Source organism: Desmodus rotundus, chromosome 5, assembly GCF_022682495.2.
Source record: "Desmodus rotundus isolate HL8 chromosome 5, HLdesRot8A.1, whole genome shotgun sequence".
Lineage (NCBI taxonomy): Eukaryota > Metazoa > Chordata > Mammalia > Chiroptera > Phyllostomidae > Desmodus > Desmodus rotundus.
Genome location: NC_071391.1, coordinates 62,571,668 through 62,592,652, shown reverse-complemented (window position 1 = coordinate 62,592,652; position 20,985 = coordinate 62,571,668). Strand labels below are relative to the sequence as shown.

The 20,985-nt window shown below is 41.5% G+C and overlaps 1 pseudogene; it reads left to right on the top strand.

The window, feature by feature from the left end:
• The first annotated feature begins 1,726 nt into the window (after positions 1 to 1,726).
• LOC112300557 (immunoglobulin-binding protein 1 pseudogene) overlaps positions 1,727 to 20,985 on the top strand; it is a 41,012-nt pseudogene continuing 21,753 nt past the window's right edge.

Sequence of the window (20,985 nt, the reverse complement as noted above, 5' to 3'; positions counted from 1 at the left end):
TGTAATGCTCACCACCATCCCAGAGAGGATCAGTTTTAATTTCTCTCTCCACTTGTTAATAAACTAAAGTTTAACATTAACCATGGCTGATAGGCAAACAAGACATGTAGTGCTACACCTGATATATGTTTTGACATAGTATTATAAATGACCAATGTCATCCAATATTAAGGTATTACTAGTTTCAGGATCCCACTCCAACATCTTCACTGAAAGTTTTCATCTACCTGATTGACCTCTAATTAAACCTTATTTTCCTCAAGTATTCTGAGATGAAATTTTTGTTTTTCATCAAAATCACTGCTTTTAATTATTTTTAAATTATGGATACTTATCCACCCCTATATTTCAAAACAGTAGATAAGTTATGTTAGGAATGAAATATGCTTATGTGGGCTAATCTAGTTAGACCACAATTTATTAACATCTTTCTGTGGGAAGGGCATTCCAAGCTTAAAACAACTGGCCCACATACTTTTCAAACATGACTTGTTTGTGAGTTGAGACATTATTTTACCAATCAAAGGGAAAGTTGCTCCATAATATAAATGTGAGGTAATCATTTATTGTAAGTTCCATAAAATCTTAGAGTTTGAAAAGTAGTTAGAATTTATCAACCTCACTATCTTTAAATTTGCCTACAAGTCACAGCTGCTTATTCCTTCAGTCTTAACTTTCTTCTCTAGTGTGCTTCCAAAAACTGGTCTTGGCACAAAATGAAGACTTTTGTCTACTTGCTAAAAGGAAGAAACATGCTTTTTCTACCTTATTCATAGACTAATGCAGAAAAGAAAGTTAAAAAGAAATCCATCTAAACTAAGAAGTTCCAAAATCAAAGAAAAGGAAAAGCCTTTCCAAGAGTTTGGTGAACAAATTACAGGAATTGATTTTTTTTTAACCAGATCTTAATTGAATCAGCAAAGTATTATTAAAAATAAATGCAGGCATATTGCCTTAAATTAAGGAATATAGATCCTTTTTTCATTTTGAATTCATTAAAAAGGTCTATTTTCCTTTATTTTTGGAATACTCTAACTAAATGAGTTAATACCTGTTTCATTTCACCAGGCCAAATGTTAGCCCTGAATGTCAGTGTAATTTGTCAAAAATGAACTGCCTCAAATTATTTGCATAACAAAAATGTCACTGTGAACCAGTACCTTGCTGCCTACGCTTGTTGGAAGCTGGAAGAACATCTATTTTCCTGTCTGACAATTTTCTTCATCTGAAAATAACTGCTACTTACCAAATGCAGTTGATATCAGTAAAGTGGGAAAAAAAGAAAACACTACTGATTTTGAGGAAGTAGTAGGTTCAAGGAGTTGATAATAGGATTCAGTTGTTTTTTTTTTTTTCTTAATTTCAAAATCTGCCAGTCCAAATTCAAACCAGATTTGGGGTGATTAAAATTTCTTTTCCTCTGGCTCTGATCCAAGAGCCAATTTAAAACAAGTTACTTCTCTCAGCACATTTTCCATTGGGCAGATCACATCATCATCCAGTATTTATTACACATTGACAGCAATTCTTCGATACATAGAAAACTTGCGCTGTGCAGAGGGGCAGATGTTGGGGGTCTCCTCAGGATAAATGGTCCCTTGTGAAATGGGAAGCTTACCCATGACAACCACCCAAATCTAGCACTGCCCTTGGACTCAATAACATTGGCTTGCATGAGTATAAACAGCACTATTAACCTTAACACCTTCATTTTCAGTTCTTTGCTACTGCACCAAGCCTGGGACTTTTCCTGGTGGCCTCCAGTTCCTGTGAAGTTTGTGTTCCCGATGGCACTTCTGTGATATCACTTCTCTCACTGCCTTATGCACATCTTCATCTGGTTTTGTGTCTGCCTGTCTACCAGACTAGGAGCTTTTTGAGGATAAAGGTTGATATTTATCTCTGTATTATCAAGGTGAGCATCACATAACAACTGCTTAACAAAATGTTTGCTTGTTGAATGAATAAGTGCACCTTAGCCTTGTTTGTATGGGTTTTTGAGAGATGGGAGAACGTGTAGTTGTCCATAAAACCCTCCTGCTGTTTTCATTTTTCTTGGGCCTAAATCATGGTTCTTCAAGTGTGGTCCCCAGACCAGCGACATGCCCATCAATTGGGAACTTGTTAGAATTGCACATTCCCAGGTCCTACACCAGACCTAGTAAACCAGAAATGTTTGAGGTGGAGCCCAGTAATTTAAGGTGTAACAAACCATCCTGATGATTCTGATGCTTGTTAAAATTTGAGAACCACTAGCTAGGTCTTCCTGCTGTAACATACACATGTGCACCTACAGTTCAGAGTAAGCCCATGTAAAACCTGATCTTGTGTCCTCAAGTTTGGAAGTGTCAGACCCCTTTAACTCAAACTTTAAATCCATGAGCAGGATGTAGTCAATTAGTCTGACTGATTTGGCAAAAATCTCCATATAACCTACCTCTTTGCTCCCCACGGGGAGGCGTTTGTGCTTGAATTGCCAGGTAATTGCTTTAATTAACCAGTTCATTTTTGCTTAGGTAGACACAGCTGGTGGTAAAACCATCCATAGCATCCTAGGTGTTCTAGTTTCTTCCCCCTAGGTTGAAGCCAGCTAGAGGCCTGCCAGGGAAGGGAAATTAACTAGTTGGGGAGAGAACAGGGCCAGTGTCTACATCTCCTCGACCCTCTTCACAAGTTTCTTTCTGTTTTATCCTGGTTCATAGGATTTCGTGCTATCAAGGTCTGGCACCTGGGTGATAGAAGGAAGTGCTTTCCGATACACAATATGCTTTGGGTGCGTGTCCCCAGTTCCCCCGTCATTAGAATCATAGTAGGAGAAGTGGGTTAGATAGAAACGTTCCTTGCCTGCTGCCTCAACAGCTTCGATTTTCCTGCCAATGGCAAGCGCACTCTTGCATGGCTGTGCCCTGGAATTTAAGTCTGTGCAGCTGATGGACATCGTTGTCATCACAGTCACAGGGGGACACAATTTCTGAAAACCTGAGAAGGGAATTTTCAGGCAATTCTTGTTGGTTTTAAGAAGTAACCAGATTACTTACACGGATTAGGCATCTTGAAATATGAAAGTATGTTGAAGGAGTTACTTGGAAAGTATGTGCCTAAAATCAGTGATTTTTAAAAGCCGTGCTACAGGTATTACTTTCCATGAGATATTTGGAACCTGGTGCCAATAACTTTTTATTTCCCTTTAAGACAAAATTGATTCACTTGATAGAGTCTTCTATCCTTCCGAGTTGAAAGGCTTAGGTGAAGAAATGTCTAAAGAAGATTTCATTTCCCAGGCCGTATTTCTGACTTTGTTTGGGAGAGACAGTAATGGCATTACGAGGTATTGAAGTGCTGCTCCAGGAAGCTAGGGAGAGGCCAGAGCGGTGTGAAAGTCTCCTGCAAATCTGCTGAGCACTCTCCAGCTCCCGAAGGTTGCAGAGTGTTTTTATTAGCGGTCACAGTCAAGGAAGCTGGCCCAATCTTGATATTGACAAGTAACATTTAGAGATCACATAATTTTTTGTTTAGTTTTTTAAGTGGGGGCAGAGCGATTTTTTCCAAAACTCTGAGTAAACACACATGCTTTAGCTTATTATGGTTAGAATATTTGGAAGCTGTAGAGAATGCAGGAAACACCAGGTTTTAATTTCTGTCAATTTGAGTGTTACTTACAGTAGAGGGTTTGTGACTATATTCTGATAAGCTTGGACTAATGTACTCAATAAGAACGATAGAAAAAGATTGGTACTTTTATTAATTTATTAGCCCACTTATTTACATGTGCAAGAATAAATGCATTCCATAGACACTCCGGAGCGTCCAAGCCAAGGGCCTGGAGTATCACATGACCTAGTTCCTGCCTCAGGAGCCTGCATCCTTCTCTGGTTGTATGTACTCACCTTTACAATACCCTAGAACACAAATCAGTGGTAATTTTAATTCAGTGTAATACCTATTCTTGCTTCCTTTCCAGAGTGGTTGTCCCGTTCTTTAAATTCCCAACTTGCTTTTATTATACAGAAAAAAAGGAGTTGTTTCTTTTTTTAAGTGGACAACTATTTGAAAAGTACTTCCAGAGCAGCTACTAGGATCTCAGTTGTGTGTCCCTGCTGTACGTGGTGTCCAGACCTCAGTCTGGTTCCTGGACAGCTTCAAGGGGTTATTCCCAATGGTATATTCTCTTGGAACAACTGGATTCCTCTGGGAGTGGGAACAGCTATTGTTGGGAGACTGCTCAGCACAAATCAGTCTCATACCCAAAAAAGGGTTAGAAACTGTCCTTGAGAACAGACATAGGCAGCTTTTTATTTATTGTGGCGGCATGTGCTGGGCGGGGCACAGCAGAGACAGCTCCTCCTTACCTCCACTCTTAGTGGCACATTTAGTCAGATTCATTAGCATTTCCATAACAGTTGATTAACTTGGAAGGAACAATAAGATTCAGTCTGAATGTTCCTTCCATCCTAAGTATAAGAAGTATAGCATTGTGGTTTTGCCCTAACAAGGGTTGATGAATTACAGTCTTTCCTTGTTTTCGCTTTTCACCCTGCCAAACCCTAAACTGGCCTGGTGTGTTGGGTGGTATTTCATCATGTCCCTCTTGAAGTCACTGAGAAACTGCAGTGGAAGTGATATCACAGCAAAATTAGCCGCTCGAAGTCCATAGCTCTTGAATGGAGCCAGTGTGAAATCTTGGCCGGGATCTTTGAACCCCAGCCCAGCCTCAAGGCTGATGTAACCTGTGTTTGTCTCACAGTGGACTGTCCCCTGGCAGTTCCTGCCCTGCAACAGAGACACACGAGGACCCTCCCACCAGAAAAGGGTGAAAAGGCAAAGAAAGAAAGGAAGGGACATTGTACAGTATAAAGATATGACAGTTAGCCCTTTCTTGTTCTAAATCAGTAATTCCATGTAAGTACATTTAATATATGCCATCTGCCTAGCTTTACCTAAAAAATTGAATTGCATTAACCATTCAACCGATAATTCTTATGTGCTAGATTTACTGTTTGTTTTGTTCGCTTCTGGCTATGTTCATTTCAATATGCTTACACTCTAGTTTTAGAGACTTGTGTTATACCCCTAATAAAGACCAGTAATCGTAGGAACATAATCAGACTGCTAAGAGAGGTTTATAATTTCTTGGAAATGAGAAACTAGGGCATGCTGAGATATTCAGAAAACTTTCATTGAAGAGGTGTGACTTGGGCTGAACCCTAAAGGATGGGAGGGGGTTCCGAGAGATGGGCAGAATGAATTGGTAATTTCAAAAGGCGTGTATAAAGGGAGCAATATGGAGGGTGGAAATGAGTAAGAGCTCTTCTGGGGACAGTGAGAGTGCTGCGCTAGAGCTTTTCTGCAGGAGCTTTAGTGGAAAATAATAATGTGAAGACCGTATTCAAAAGGTTATGGAGTGCTAGGTAAGGGAGTCTGAATGTCATCTTAAGGCAACTGAGAGACATGGAGGACTTTTAGTTGAGAAATGACAAGATGAAGACAGTTTTAGGGCAATAACAGTGTGATGTGTGATCTGCTTTGAAAAGGGAAGAGCCTAGAGGCAGGAGAACCAATGAGGCTGAGAGAGCAGGGCTTGGGACTTCCCGTTTCTGGGTCCCAGACTTAACCCCTCTATTTCCGAGTTTGTGCACATCCATCACTGAGTTCCGGGTTTGGACCATACTTTCTATCCTCTTCATACATTCAGCAAAAACTGCTGAGAACCTACTCTGCCAAACACTGTTTTAGGCACTGGGGATATAGTGGTGAGCAAAATTAACAAATTACCTACCTGGGTTGCAGTTCTTCATGGATATAGGAAAATTGGAAGGATTAAAAGAGGTAATATATATACAATCTGTGGCATCCAGTAGATACTCGAAAAATGGTGACTAGAAAGTCCATTATACTAATACTCAGGGTATTACTACATATAGAGAAAGCACAGCAATATGCTTTCCCGGAATCATTGTTGCTGGAGAACAGGGCAGGAGTATATTTCAGGATATGGATTCCACCCCGAGGGCTCTTTCCCCAGGAAGCCTCTGCCCTTTTGTTCCAATTCGGCTGGCCTTCAGGAACTTAGACTTTTCATGCTTGCATGGGCTTGTCAGAGACCCACTGGGTCAGACTCCAGTGATCCAGGAACTATTCCCCGCCGCCCCCCCCTCCACCACCTCAGATGCATAGGCTGTGGAATCTGCCACAGGCCTCCCCGCAGCTGCGAGCAAGGAGCCTTTCCTTCTCTCAGCCAGTCCACTCACCAGCTCCTTTCTACCTGACAAGACGGTGAGAACTAGACCTATCTCCTCAGCATCTCTGTACTCAGGTCAGCTCTGCTAAAGCAAAATGTATCCTTAAAAGATTTGTTCATAATCTGAGCACCTACATTTTTTATCACCAGGTGGTGGGCCAAAAGGACAAACAATTTCGATATCTTTAATACTCTCCAAAGCAATGCCAAGCAAAGCTCTGAAACACATTTTATTTTTAATACACAGTAGCAATCTACAATTTGACTTCAAGTCTGCTGCTTTGTAGTTATTCCACAGTGTCTACTGACGGTCCCCTACATGCAGAACGTAGCGCTCGACCTGAGGGCTGAGGGTCTGGAGCCTGCGGCCATCCTCCTCATTGTCGTCCCTCAAAGGAAACATCACTAGACTGGGAGGCAGAAGACGAGGGAGGATTCTAATCCTGGCTGTGGCGTGTGACCCTAAATACTGCGTTTACAGTCACTTTGAAATCAGAATGACATAAAAACAGTTAATACTCATTGAATCACTAAATGCATGGCAATGTACGAAGTGCTTTATGTGTATTATTTTATTCTCATAGCAACCCAAAAAAGTTCATATTATCATTATTTTTCTTTAATACATGAGTGAGGCTTGGAATGCCTCCCTCACCCCACGACCACTAGTGGAAACAGCAAAGGTGAAACCACATCTCTCTCAATCCAGAGTCCCAAGGCTTAACATCCATTCTCCAGGGTTATTATAAATATCTAACTAGTTAATGTACATAAAATTACACTTTGAACTGTAACAAATGTAGAGAATGCTCTTTATTCAACTGTAAAACCTTTGACATAAAGAGTTACGTGTGATTCTTGTGTATATCTTCTTCATGCTCAGCATGAGTGATGAAGCAGCACGGGTTGGACAGAAAACCTCAGTAAACTTGGGCTACCGAGCCTCACTGCCACATCAAAATAATCTCCCTGTCCACTGAACTGCCCCAAACGTTGCCGTTTACAGAATGAAGGTTTGACGTTATTAATGTATTGAAATGAAGTGCTCCTGCCTCCAAATTTGGTTTTCAATTTAGTTCACGACTTTCAGAACATGCATATATAAAAGGCTAAACAGCCATACCCAGGAATTTCTACCCCATTAAACTGAGAATCCATCCTGCAGTATTGTCGTGACTGCAGTGTGAAGAGTGCAAATGTGCCAAGCCTGTGCCCCACAAACAGTGCTCATTTAGGGGGAATCAAGAGAGGAAGGAACCCTGGAGCGTTATTTTTAGGAGGATTTTGAAGGGCAGGCAGCTGTGACCGTCCTTGGATATGACCCACCAAGCCCTCACTCCTGGTTTTCTTTCCTCTTATATCTCTTACTCTCCTAACATTGTTTCTTTTTAACAACATTTACTGTTTATTTTTTGTCTTGTTTCGGGTTTTACGTAGCTGTGAAGTTGTAGGGCAGAGTAGGTAAGGCATTATATTAGACCCTCTTCTGCACCACATCAGACCTGCCTGCCTCTTCCCCTTGCTAATGGGCCCTCCCAGCTATGGGATGCAGATTCGGCTTGACCGTGCCTTGCCTCCGGCCAGGGTCAAGGGACTCCTAACTTCCCGCAGGGATAATCCCTAAGTGCAGGAGAGTTAACATTCTATGTTGTGAACCTCTGTCCAGACAGGTGGGTGCAAGTAAGTGGATAAAGGCTCTTTCTTCCGTCCTCCTGTGGATGAAGTAGGGATTCTGGTCATACAGCTTCCTGGCCTGCCCTGGGGTTACTAATGCATTCTCATATAGGCTCTCCTTCCTTCCCAGATTCTCTCCCCACCCCCACCCCCACTCCTGTTTCCTTGAACTATGCTTTCTAGGGGGTCTGGGCTTATGATGACATTGACAGTGTCAAGTCAGTATTTTAGCAATTTAGATCCTTAAAATGAGGCCATTGTGTTTTGACTCATGGATACAAAATGCGGCAATGAGAAATGCAAAAGTCAGTAGGTATTAATCTATTGGTCGGATCACCCTAAAGGCGTAAAAGTCATGTTCCTCAAGAATAGTTAGTGACGATGATCTGGGCTAATGCTTACATATGAAAGATGAATAAAAAGTGGGCCATCTAATATTTGTATTCTAATTTTACATAAAACACATATATATGTATATGTAAGAGTTCTATAAAGAAAAACACTAACATGTTACTGTAATTGGTGTTAGGGATGATCTTTATTTATTGTCTTTTTATAATTTTCCCTGTTGTCTATAACCATGCTGTACTTTGAAAGAGAAAACATTCTAGTTATTAGAAGTGAACCCAAACAGTCACTTATTCTTTAAGTTATTTTCTTCATAAAAGCAAATAGGTGTTTCTGCTTAATGAAGCACAGTGGCATCCCAGAGCCTTCTGCTTTTCACACATCCAGAGCTGGTGTGGTTTATGCTATCATTCAATTGCCGATAGAAGCCCAGAGATGGCTTCGCACGTTAGGACTGTGGGAGCTGCCACTGCAGGGAGGCTGAGTGCGCATTTGCTGGTGGGAGGGAGGTGTTGATGGCAGTAATGACGGGGGGGGGGGGGGGGGGGGGGGGGGGGGGGGGGGGGGGAGTGCGCTGAGCAAGCAGACAGCATAAAGGTGTCCTCGGAGCATGCAGACGGACTCAGTCCCGAAGTCCAGATTTACTCTGCATTTCTGTAAGGCGTGCGGACAGACAGCCCTTAGTGTCACCCTCCACTGGTGATGAGTGATAAAGGGAAAGAGGTACAGAGACTTTTCTGGTACCCTTTACTATCAGAATAGCTTTCCATATGAGTAAAATATGTGGCTGCCTATGTGGGTAGTGGAAAGATTGTTCCTGCCCCCAAAGTTTGTCATAGATGCCTGAAATTCTACCACTATTACCTCACCATGATGGATTAAGCAATATCCACCACTAGGTTGGGCAGAGTCCTTCAGAGTATTCCTGGGAAGATAATATATCACACCATTATCAGTTCTTATCATTTTATACTGAATATCAGATCTCTTGTCTTTGACAACAAATTAAGAACAGATTAAAAGGACAAGAAGTATAGGAAGGAGAGAGTTTGACTTCAGGCACTCCACAGCACAGGTGGCGAACACAAGGCCCACAGGCGGAATCCGGCCCTGCACCTTGTTTCTACCCGGCAGCAGTGCCGACCTCCTTGCCCCTAGTTAAGGAGTTTACATTTATACAGTCCTAAATTACATTTGGCCCTTTGCAGGCAACCATGAGGCTGATGTGGCCCCCAGTGAAAATAAGTTTTATACTCCCGCTCTACAGCAACAAGGTATTGCCTATTGTAAAGACAGCCAAGAGGCTATGTACTACCAAAATAATAATTTTATCATCTATCTATCTATCTATCATCTACCATCCATATATCATATGTAACCACAGGCCTATTTGTTTGCAAAGTCCAATTTGACTGCAAAATCGATATTGTAGATTTCCCCCGGTTTTTCATCCTTCCTATGTATGGTTCCCAACTTCACAGTTGCTCCCTCTAAACTTTGAGCTCTACTGTAAATCTGGCTTTGATCAATGATGTATGAACAGAAGTGACACTCCTTACTTATTTCCACGTGATGTTCTCCTGCTCTTCCACCATTGTCAAGAGAAGAATATGGCCAAGCGGCCCACTGACCCAAGGAGTATGAAAGGCACTTGAAGAAGAGTGTCTTCCAATAAGTGTGGGCTAGCTCAGCTGGGGCCCCAGCTGACCCACAGGTGCATGATCAGTAATTAATGACTGTTATTTTAAGCCACCAGGTTTGGAGTCATTAATTTACAGCAATAGCAGAGTGATGCGATGCTCTTTCTGTTTCTACATCCTAAATTCATTGTAGCACAGCTCAAAAAACTTTGAGCACTCTGTGGGCAGGGACCATTTTTTTCTCCAGCACAATGTTTGGCACATAATACGTGATTGGTGATGTTTGTTGAATGAATGATTCTTTGCAGTAGTACCCCAACCTACACTTTCAGCCTCAACTTTGTCACTAAATTGGATCCCCCCAAATACGCTGAGGTTCTAAAACCCAGTACCTCAGGATGTAAACTTGTTTGGAAATAGGGTCTTTACAATACTATCCAAGTTCAAATGAGACCATTAGGGTGAACCCTAACCCAACATGAATGATGTTCTTATAGAAGGGGGAAGTTTGCATAGAGTGACAGATATACACAGAGGGCAGATGAAGGGAAGAGACAGGGAAAGGATGGCTGTGCGGCGGAACTGACGTATCTACAAGACAAGCACCACCTACGATTGCCAGAAGCCATTCGAAACGAAGAGAACCCAGGGAGAGATTCTCTCCTAGAGCTGTCAGAGAGGGTCAGCCTGCCGACACCTTCATTTTCATACGTCTAGCCTCCAGAACTCAGAGACAGAACATTTCTGTTCTTTAAGCCACCCAGTTTTTGGTGTTTTATTATAGCAGCTATGGGAAAACAATACATGCCAGTACTCTCCTTAGTCTCCATCTTAGTCACGTCACACCCCTCCCAGGCCTCCTTATTCCTCTCTGCCCTTATACATGCAATTCCCCCTTTTTGAAATTTTTTCCCTCTTCATCAGCCTTTTAGCTTTCTATTCAGCTTTCAAAACCCACAGAAAGCTCACCTCCTCCGAGAAGCCTAATGCAAATACCACAGGGCACTCCACTGTTGTTTCTTTCCTTGCTTCCTCGCTGCCCTGTAGTATTTGTCACATTGTAGTTAATTACCTGTTTGGGTGTCTTTTCCCCTCCGCAGTACTGCAGGACAGGCACTGGGTATCATTTCCCTCTCCTTACATCTTCCATTTCTGCTGTAGTTTCTGGCTGATACAGGTCCTTGATAAATGTTTGCCGACTAACCATAGAGGTTTAAAAAATTGAGGCTTTCCTTTGGGAATAAAAGCTTGAAAGGTGACCTGGGGAACACCTGGATGGTGGCAAAGGGCATTGGTGTCTGTGGGGGGAGAGGGGACATTCCATGGCGCTGGTGAGGTGGACCAAAAGGAGGATCTTGGGGTGGCTACTTCAGCTCTCTGTCTGGGAAAGGTGCTACTCTCCCACAGCAAAGATGCGAGTTCAAGTGCTGGTTCTAGTCCACACACTTAACATCTGCTTTTTAATCATTGGAATTTCATTCCTGAAAGGAAAAGAACAAAGAGCTGAAAGCCTCTTTCTGCCCTCCCCTCTTGGCACCCTTAAGAGAATGAAGATCTGGTAGAGGAATGTGCAACAAGCGGGGCCTTTGAAGTCAGGAAAACTTGGATGGGGATTATTCTTGTACTACTTCTCCACTGTGTGACCTCGGGCAAGTCTTTCACCTCTCTGAGCCTTTGATTCCTCATTTGAAAAAATGGAAAGAATGCTTTCTGCCTCCTAAAACTATTGTAAGGATCAAATGATTCACACTACCTGAGAGCTCGGAGCATTGTAGGTGTTCTGGAACGCCAGCTTCCCTGGTTTGTGCCTTATCAAGTAACAATTTAACCCAGAATGGGAATGTTGCCTCTTTCACAACCTAGGCAAGTGATTAGAACATTCTGATCTTCAGACCACACTGATTTATCCTGCAGTAACCAGAGTAAAATATATGAGTGATTAAATGGAAGAAAATGTCAGAGTTGCAGTCCCTGCACTCTGAAGAATTTATGTCAAGTTCAACCTTTTATACAGCTTAATAGATGAAAAACTTACAGAAATCAGGGTTAAAATGAAAATGGACAGTCTTTTAACTCAAGCAATAAAAAGGGTCTTCTTTGTAATGATACAAGTACAGTAACTCTTGGTTAGATTTTACCAGGGTTCACTGCTTTAACTGTCGGATAAAAATTACATTGTAGTACCTGAATACAGCAAAGAATATAAATAATATATTTATAGATGCCAACAATTTTGTGATCTCATTTCATACCTGTCACCTCACATTAGGAAATACATCTTTCTGTTGGTATTCAAACGCACCAGCCTTCCTTTCGTCTTTAGAACTGTTTCAATTTCCATTTTTAAAGCCTGTTCAGAGGCAAATTTTTGTTTTTGAAAATTACAGTTCATAAAAACCATCTTCAAACTGAGCACAATGATTTCCATAGCATCTGGTTCCTTCATGTGTACATTCATTTTTATTTATTAAAAGAGACTTTCTGGCAGCCAAATATAGATTCAGCAACAGGTTGGCAGGTATACCAGATGCTGGCCACAGCTGTCCTGTCCAGCCCTGGGTTAGCCGCTTCTCAGAAGGGCCACCCAGGGCACCTCCTAGGGAGGGATTCTTTCCAGACTCAGAGATAGATAAATAGAGCTTTACCTTACCATGAATGCAAATATCTTTAAAATATATGTACCCCTGGAGATTAAAGTTTTATTGTGTGAAAAAGAGAATGTGAGTTTTAGTGCCTTTTCTAAGCAAGTTCTCCTATTAAATTTTTAAGTTACATATGAGAAAAATAAAATTAAAGAAAAGCACTCTAAATAACCAAATTGTAAAACATGTATAATAAACACCTCTAAATCAGAAGAGCTCCTAAAAATATTTTGAAGCTTTTACTAATAAAATTAATATAGAAACCCTTAAGAAATTAATATACACAGCGCTGCCCTTTTTCCCTCCAGGAGGCTGAAACTGCTTCACCGATACTGCTGGCCAACCTTTAACACATTCTAGGGGTTGTGGAAAGCACAGGAATTATGTCCCCTGCTTGTGTTTGGGGAGATCAGACCACAGAGAGATTAAGTAAGGTGCCCTGATTGTAAAACCCCACATTCTGGGTTTAGGATTATACCTTTTGGAATTCTTTCACACACTGCACCTTGTTTTATTCCAGCCCCAAGTTGGCTTTAGCCTTCGCACATGGCCTTCTCCCTTCCCAGAGCTAACTGGCTTTCTTTGAAAGTCTGACATTCACACTTCCCTCCCAATTATAAAGTCACTTGACTCTTCTCCCAAAAGGTGCCCCTCAGGCAGAAGCCAGCTCAGACTAGGAGGGTTTTGTGCAGTCTTTCTTGCCCCACAAGCTCCTAACAGTCAGAAATTCCTCAAGGTACTAAACTCAGTTGGTATAAAAGTAGCTGGGGAAAAAAACAAAGAAACGACTACTTTAATAAGCCTTAGGACAGTTATGTAAGGTAGGCATTATTTTCTCCTTGAACAAAGGTGTGTGGGTCTTCAGTGATCCATTAATTGTTTGTGGATAAGTTTGCTCCTTACAAAGATAAGAGACCTTATATTGAGATAATGTTGTAAATTGTGCATATAAGTGCCATCCTCTCCCCCAGATAGGAAAAAAACATACAGTGAGAAATTTAAAATGAGATTCTTGGGCTTTAAAACAAAACAAGTCTCTCCATGGACCAGAAATAAAATATAAATGCAAAGTAGAGTGCACAGCTGAGAAGGTGTCCTGCTGGCCTCCTGGCCTCCCATGATGTATTTGCGCCAGCCAGGAGTCCAGTTTATACGGAACGGCTGGACTGCAAGTGTTTCTCTATGAGGTGGGGACCTGAGCCAGGCTCACTGCTTGACACCAGTGGCAGAAGTGCATCTTCTATGGGTTAAATGACGTGGAAAAAGTATTGCAGCCACTTTCTAGGCTGGAGTTTACATGCAGCTATAGAGTGATGGAAGACAGAGGACAGAGCCCCAGCCTCACGACCAAGAACAGAGACACACTGGCTACCAGTTGAGCAAAAGTTGAGTGAAAGTAAATTCAAAGGTTTGACAGGGATGAGTGGGAAGAGGAGGAGAGAGAAAAGAAGGAACAGGAAACTGAGGGAGAAGAAGAAAGAGAGGGAGAAAGGGAAGGAGAAAGTAACAGGAACCTCTGTATCAAGATATCTTCAATCCCACAATCTAAAATACATTTAAAAGAAACTAATAACAAAGAAATCCCAGAAGTCCACAAATGGAGGAAGAATTTACCACAGAATCAATAACAGTAACAGAGAAATTTAAATAAAGAGTACCTGTCCCTGTTAAAAAGAAAACATTAGAAAGATATTTTAAAAAAGAAGGTAGACAAAAACAAAAATAGTGGCTATGAAAAGAATTTAGCAAATATTTTTTATGGTAAAATATAAAGGCATCATTTATAAAGCATAAAATAGGAAAAATATATCACTGTCATGAATTCTTTCCAACATTATATTGGAGAGAGTAGCCAGCAAAATAAGATTTGAAAAAATATATATTAGAATTAAAAACTTATTTTTAAAATTCAAAGACAACTTTTAAAATGTAAAAAAGACAAACAATGAACTAGGAGAAAATATATGCAACAGTACATATACACAATTCACAAATGAAGTTGATAAGTTTATTAAAAATTACATGGGCTCAAAAACCCTAGAACCTGGATTCAAATCCCAGCTCTATCACTTGCTAGCTGTGTGACCTCAATCAAGATAATTTACCTCTCAATACCTCAGGTCCTTCATCTGTAAATTGGGGATAATAGTAATAATTCACCTCACAGGTGTTTTTAAACATTTAAAAAAAAACATTTTTATTGATTTTAGAGAGAGAAGAAAGGAGAGATAGAGAAACATCCATGCAAGAGAGCATGTGCCCCAACTGGGGATCAAACCCTCAACCTAGGTATGTGCCCTGCTCGGGAAATCGAACCTGCAATCTTTCTGGTGTGCAGGTTGATGCTCCAAACAGCTGAGCCACACTGGCCGGGGCTTACCTCATAGGTTTTTTGTGAGGATTAAGTGAGAAGGGTAATGCACTTGGAACAGTATTTGGTTGTTCATTATTATTGGAAGAGAGCCCTTCTGATTGAATTAAAACAAAAAAGATAGAGAAAAATGGTCCTTGCCCTCCAGGAACCTGTCCAGAGCAGTGGTCCTCTGAAGTTGGGTGCAGGTACCTGAGGTTGGGCAAGATCATCAAACAAGACCTGAAATCTCCTTTATAACTGTTATTTTTAAGTCTGAAAATGGAAACGAGTCAGGCTATCATAACAGAGCCGTGGGCTCTCCACAGGACCCTGAGATGGCCACTTGGAGAGGGAGGAGTGCGCTCTGGGAAGAGCAGCGGTTCCGCGACCCACGAAGGGCCAGGAGGGTTTTCTCACTGACTTCTCTACTGCCCCTCACAGTCCTCTGTCCTCTGGGTGTCTGTTAAGTGGGTTGTTGAATATCTGACCCTCACAAAATGGAGAAATGGCTTAGAAAGATCCTACCGAAGAAAGAACGGGTTAAAGATAATACAGCACAAACACAAGCAAACAGTAAAACACAGCAAGCAGACTTTTCTCTCCTCTTCAGCCACATCAGGCAGGTTACTGACAAGTCACGTAAAGAAAAATACCAAGGCGAATATTAGAAATATTGATTTATTTCCACTCTCTTGATGATAAACCTTAAGTATAAGTTGTGTCCTAAACTATTAGCAATATTATAGTCTGAAGCCATTCTAATTATCAGGATATTGAGAACATTATTTTTAAAAATTTATCTCATTATTTTAAAGAAATTTTGTATGATTTATAATATGTACTATATCGATCAGAAAAATAGTACTATAAGTAACTTAAAAATAAATATGCATATATTGGGACTGTACATCAAACATGGTTCACTGATAGGATGCTGGTGTCAAATACATGTAGAGACAAGCAACAGAATAGCTACTTACAGCACATTCCAATGGGTGAGGGCCAAGGCCTATGGGAACTTACTTGAGGGGGAGGTAATCCAGCCTTGAGGAAATCTGGGCTGAAGGCTCAAGGGCAAGTAGTCCTTAGCCAGGTTTGGAGTGGGTGGGAGGGCATACGAGGCAGAAGGAGCAAAGTCAGCAAGGGCGTGGCAGACTGGGAGAACTGCAAGTCCCGTAGAAGGGGAAAGGGTGACTCTGAGACAGGGAATGTGATCCACGTCCACACAGGAAGTAAGTGGCTGAACCAAGGTTTTAACTCAGGCCTTCCAATGTCAGATTTCCCTTATTCCCCTTGGTAAGCAATACAATGTATGGGTTAAGCAAAGAAATAAAAAGAAAAAACAGTACAGGCTTTGGACTCAGACAAAATCAGAAGTTTGAGTCCAAGCAATGCCATTTGCTCTGTGACCTTGCTAAATTCCATCTCTTTTACAACCGTGGATGACCTAATGTACAAGTGATTATAATAATGCCTAGGCAACAGGATCACTGTGAAGGTCACGTGAGATGGTGTGCTCTGCTTAGCCCAGTGGCGGGCCTGCGGGGAATGCTCCCTCTGTGATTGCTGTAGGCGGTCAGGCTCCTAGGAGAGATCCGTGCAGGGGGGCAGCACAGAGCCACCACAGGCAGCCTGCATTGTGAGTGAGGACGTGTTCCGTTTGCACATACACACTGACCCTGGATACTGTGAGGCCACGGATTAAGAAATGAGAGGTAAGGACGAGACCTTTAGAATGAGTCCTGTTGTAATAGGACAGATGATTGAAGGAGTAAGAAAACGCTTAGAGAGACTTCCCTTGGAAATTGCTTCTAAAAGGAGCACACTGAGCAGGGAAGAAGAAATGACCCTTCTCTTCGATAGGAAAAATCTGGAGTAAACGATTGCCATGCTCCACAGCCAGGGCTTGCCTGGGGCTGCGGACAGGGACAGGACCAAATTACCACTGGTTTACTCCAGGCACATGTCATCAGCAATGCTTTGAGGAAGGCAGGGGGCACATTAAGTAGAGGCTTAGACCACCAGTGTCTGGGAAGAATTGCTGTTACTAAGAGAAGAAAAGAGATCAACAGGAGAAATAAAGTCGTGGTTGTTGTTGTTGTTGGTGGTGGTGGTGTGTGTTTGGAAGAGAGGATGTTTTGTTTTCATGTTTTGAAGAAGTAAGTGGAAGAGAATTAAGTCGTTTTATGCCAGGAAAAATTAACTCGGGAGAATAACGTTAGAAAGCAGAATAACAGGCAGAGTTCCTCTCAGCGTCGTGGGGAAAACCCCACAGCATGCTATAACCAATCACAGCTCTGTGTCAGCTTCCTGGTGTCACTGCTTTTTGTCTACAAGATTGTCTTGACTGCTGGATTGGTAGCTTCCAGAGGGAACAGGCTGAAACACACAAGGAATACTAGCCGGAGTTTGCTTTAAATAACTTATAAGCAACATTCAAGCTCTCTCCCCTCTATGCGTGTATCTGATGAGTTAGACACCTTGTATCTAGTGCATGTAGTGGTGGGAACCACCTTCTCTCATGGGCGTTCCTGCAGAGAGAGCTGAGTGGGGAAGAGGCCAAGTCTGGCCCTGGAGCTCCCTAAAAGAGACACACTACTGCTCTGAAATGTGCCTGCTCCATGGCTGTGCACTGTGTGTACCTAGCAATTAGACACAGCCATGTGTCTCTTTTAGGGAGCACCAGAGCCAGACTTGGCCTCTTCCCCACACAGCTCTCTCTGCAGGAACGCCCATCATCTTTGGTGGGGAAGAGAAGGCGGCTCCAACCACTAGACAGTTTCACTTCCATGGAAATTGTCATCATGTGATGTGTTGAAAAGAGTTTTATTAATCTCCTTTGCCAATCACTTGATGATTTGGTTTGGACAACTTAATTTCTCTGAGCTTCAAATCTCTTATCTACAAATGGGAAGATAACACCCACCTCAAAAATTGTCAGAAAGATTGAATAAGATAATATGTATAGGTATCAGGGACAGATCCTGGCATATACTACAAATGCAACAAATGTTAATTATTCCACTTAGTCAGAAATCACTGACTTCTCTAGCGAGGCTTTCTCCACATGGTGAGGGAGATGACTCTCCGCTTGAACTGTTGTCACTGTTAATGATCCTATAGACAAGAGGGTGACCTCTTTTTTGGCATCACTATCAATCTTCAAACAACATGGGCCAGAATATTGGTCACATACCACCCTCAGACTGTGATAGTGTCCAGGGTGATGCGATACTTTGACTTCCCTATGTCACTTGACCACTCCTGTGTTGAGAGTAGACAGACAAAAACAACAACACAGAGGTGCTCATTACTTGAGTGGAATTGATGCCAAGTGGAGCAGAGATGAGAGAGATTTATAATGGAAGCTTTGCAATGCTATACACAACTTCAGCGAGAGCTTCAACTTCTTACTCTGTAAGATTCTTCCCATTCCTTTAATTCCATAATTAGAACAACTGCTCGTTTGTTCTAAACAACACAAGTAGTAAAATATTGTATATTTACCATTAAGAAGAACAACTAAAGAAACAACATAAGGAAAGGTACGTCATCAGGAGTAGCATTCTCTCGGTCAGGGGTTCTCAACCCCCAAGTGGTCTTGGCCTGTGAGGAGCCGGGCCACACGGCAGGAGGCAAGCAGCAGGGCTAGCAAGCAAAGCTTCACTCCACTCCCCATCGCTCATGTTACTGCCTGAGCTCCATCGCCTCCCCCTCCCCGCTACTCCCCCCCATGGAACAATTGTCTTCCATGAAAATGGTCCCTGGTGCCAAAAAGGTCGGGGACTGCTGCTCTAGGTGACCCTAAAGTAAGACCCCAAGAAACAGGAAAATCAAAATGCCAAAAATCCCAGTGGATCTTCTACACAGATGCCTCTAATGTGGTAAACAGCAGTCTTTAATTTCTATGAAGTGACCAGAGAATCTGGAGAAGTCTGGATGAAGCAACAAGAAAGGAATCAGAGAAGTGGAGCAGGTCAAAGGGAGATGGCCTGACAGACAGTCATGAGACAGACGGTGCAAGTGTACATGGGAAACACACCACCAGGCAGGTACAGAGTGATATCATATCCTCACAGCCAAAGTATAGGAGGAATAATACTGCTATAGCACTATGTCTATAGTGTGTACCGTGTGCCTGTTCCAAGCACTCCATATAGCATTTAATCCTCACCAGAGTCCTATGAGATAAGGATGTGATATTGATCACATTTTGACACCAATTAGAGGTAACAAAAATAATGAGAGGGTAAAAGGCCACTTATTAAAAGAAATACCTTTTCCCCTAGTGATTTGCAACCTTCTTCTACCTATAGAATTGCCAGTTCAACACTATCTTCATCTAGCACAGCAATTAAGTTTAAATGTTATCATTGATTTATTTTATGTAAAATGGTGAGAAATCAAGTGTCTCAGTAATAGGAGAAGTCTCCCAGATTGTTAGGGGCAGGCTTAGCACCCAGAGCACGTGACGGCTTCTCTGGAAATTTTGTGTGCGACTTTGGGCTTTGTACAATGAACGAATTTGCTTCACTGTTGCTTTAGAGTGCAAAATATTTAATTTATAAGGTTGCCAAGTTAGAAAATAAAGCACTTTCTATAATTAACACTCTCATTAGAATGTATTTCTTACTTTTCCAAGTTAATGATGAAGATGACACTTAAAAGAATTAATAAAGGATTATCGAGAGATAGATCATAGATATTTCAAAGCATCAGATTTGATAAAGGATATCAGCTGACTACCATAGAAATATAATATATTAAGTAGAGTTGAGTTTTACCTCTGGTACATCTGTAATATGCAGTGCTCTTTGCTCCGTCTGTCACTTTTTAAAGAAACTGGTGACAAGCTCTGTATTGCTTATTCCTCATGGCTACTTGGAGACGAGAAACAGAAACTGTGATGTGAAAATACTTAACCCGTGTTAGTTAGAAGTTGAGAGCTAGACCTCAGGTCTGAATTTGCATATTTCTTGATTCTTTGAGCCAACTGGTTCTCTCTGAAATCGTGTGTTTATTATGCTTTATGTATTTTTCAAGATAATGAATCTTTAAAATAAAGGTAGGGGACTCACAAAACTGCCATTCTATATTTTATGACATTATCACTCCCAGTCCATGTCTACATGCAAATATATCTTCTGTGTGTTTAACACACATGTATCTGACTGTCCCAAGATTCAGGAATCACTCTCACTTTTAGTTCCCAAATACCAATAGTTGCAGGACAGGCAGTGTGTTTTTAGATTTTCCTTCACAAAAGTTTCTATGCATCCTCCCAAATTCTCAGTGTTTTACAAATTCTGTTCTGAGGCAGAAGTGGCCTAGAACCAGTGATGTACCGGTTCTCCAGAAAAATATGTGTGCATTTATCTATGTACATAAGTTTATTATTAATTTCATTGCTAAAGAGGATATATAACACAATTTACAATAATAATAAAATATGCAATATACTTTTTATAGCAAATTCCATATAGCAGTGGATTCTCACAGAATGATTCCATTGATTTTTTTTGCAGAACTTTTGTGCCCATGGAAAACATATGGTTGCAATTGACAAACAGGTGTGGTTCTGACATAAATGCTGGTTGATATTTTGGTTTATATTAAGGAATATAGCCAAAGTTAAACAATGAAAACATATGTCGGAGCTTCACTCATTTGGTTTTGGGCAATGTCTTCTGCTATTCACTATGAAATGGCCACAGACGTGACACAATTGAACTTTAATCTGGGTTTTTAACATTTTCTGTATCACTTCCCCAGTCTAGAAAGTCAACAAAGAATCAGCCCCTGTTTTGTTTTGACTCCCATGGTAAACACAGCCACCACGGCCGATTTTGGGCCACGCACGTGGCACAATCAAACGCAGACTTGCGAAGAGCTGTGCAGCAGGAGCATTCCGTCACACGGCACTCTCACCGTGCAGGCACCGGAGACCTCAAGAGCGTTGGGGTTAGGAAAAATAATAGAATACTTAGGAAGTAATGGATTTTGAGTATCTGTTGCCTTTATTTTTAATAAAATTTGTTTAATTGTAAGATTATACAGTGAGTTTCAATGAAGTCTGCATTTAACAATGAT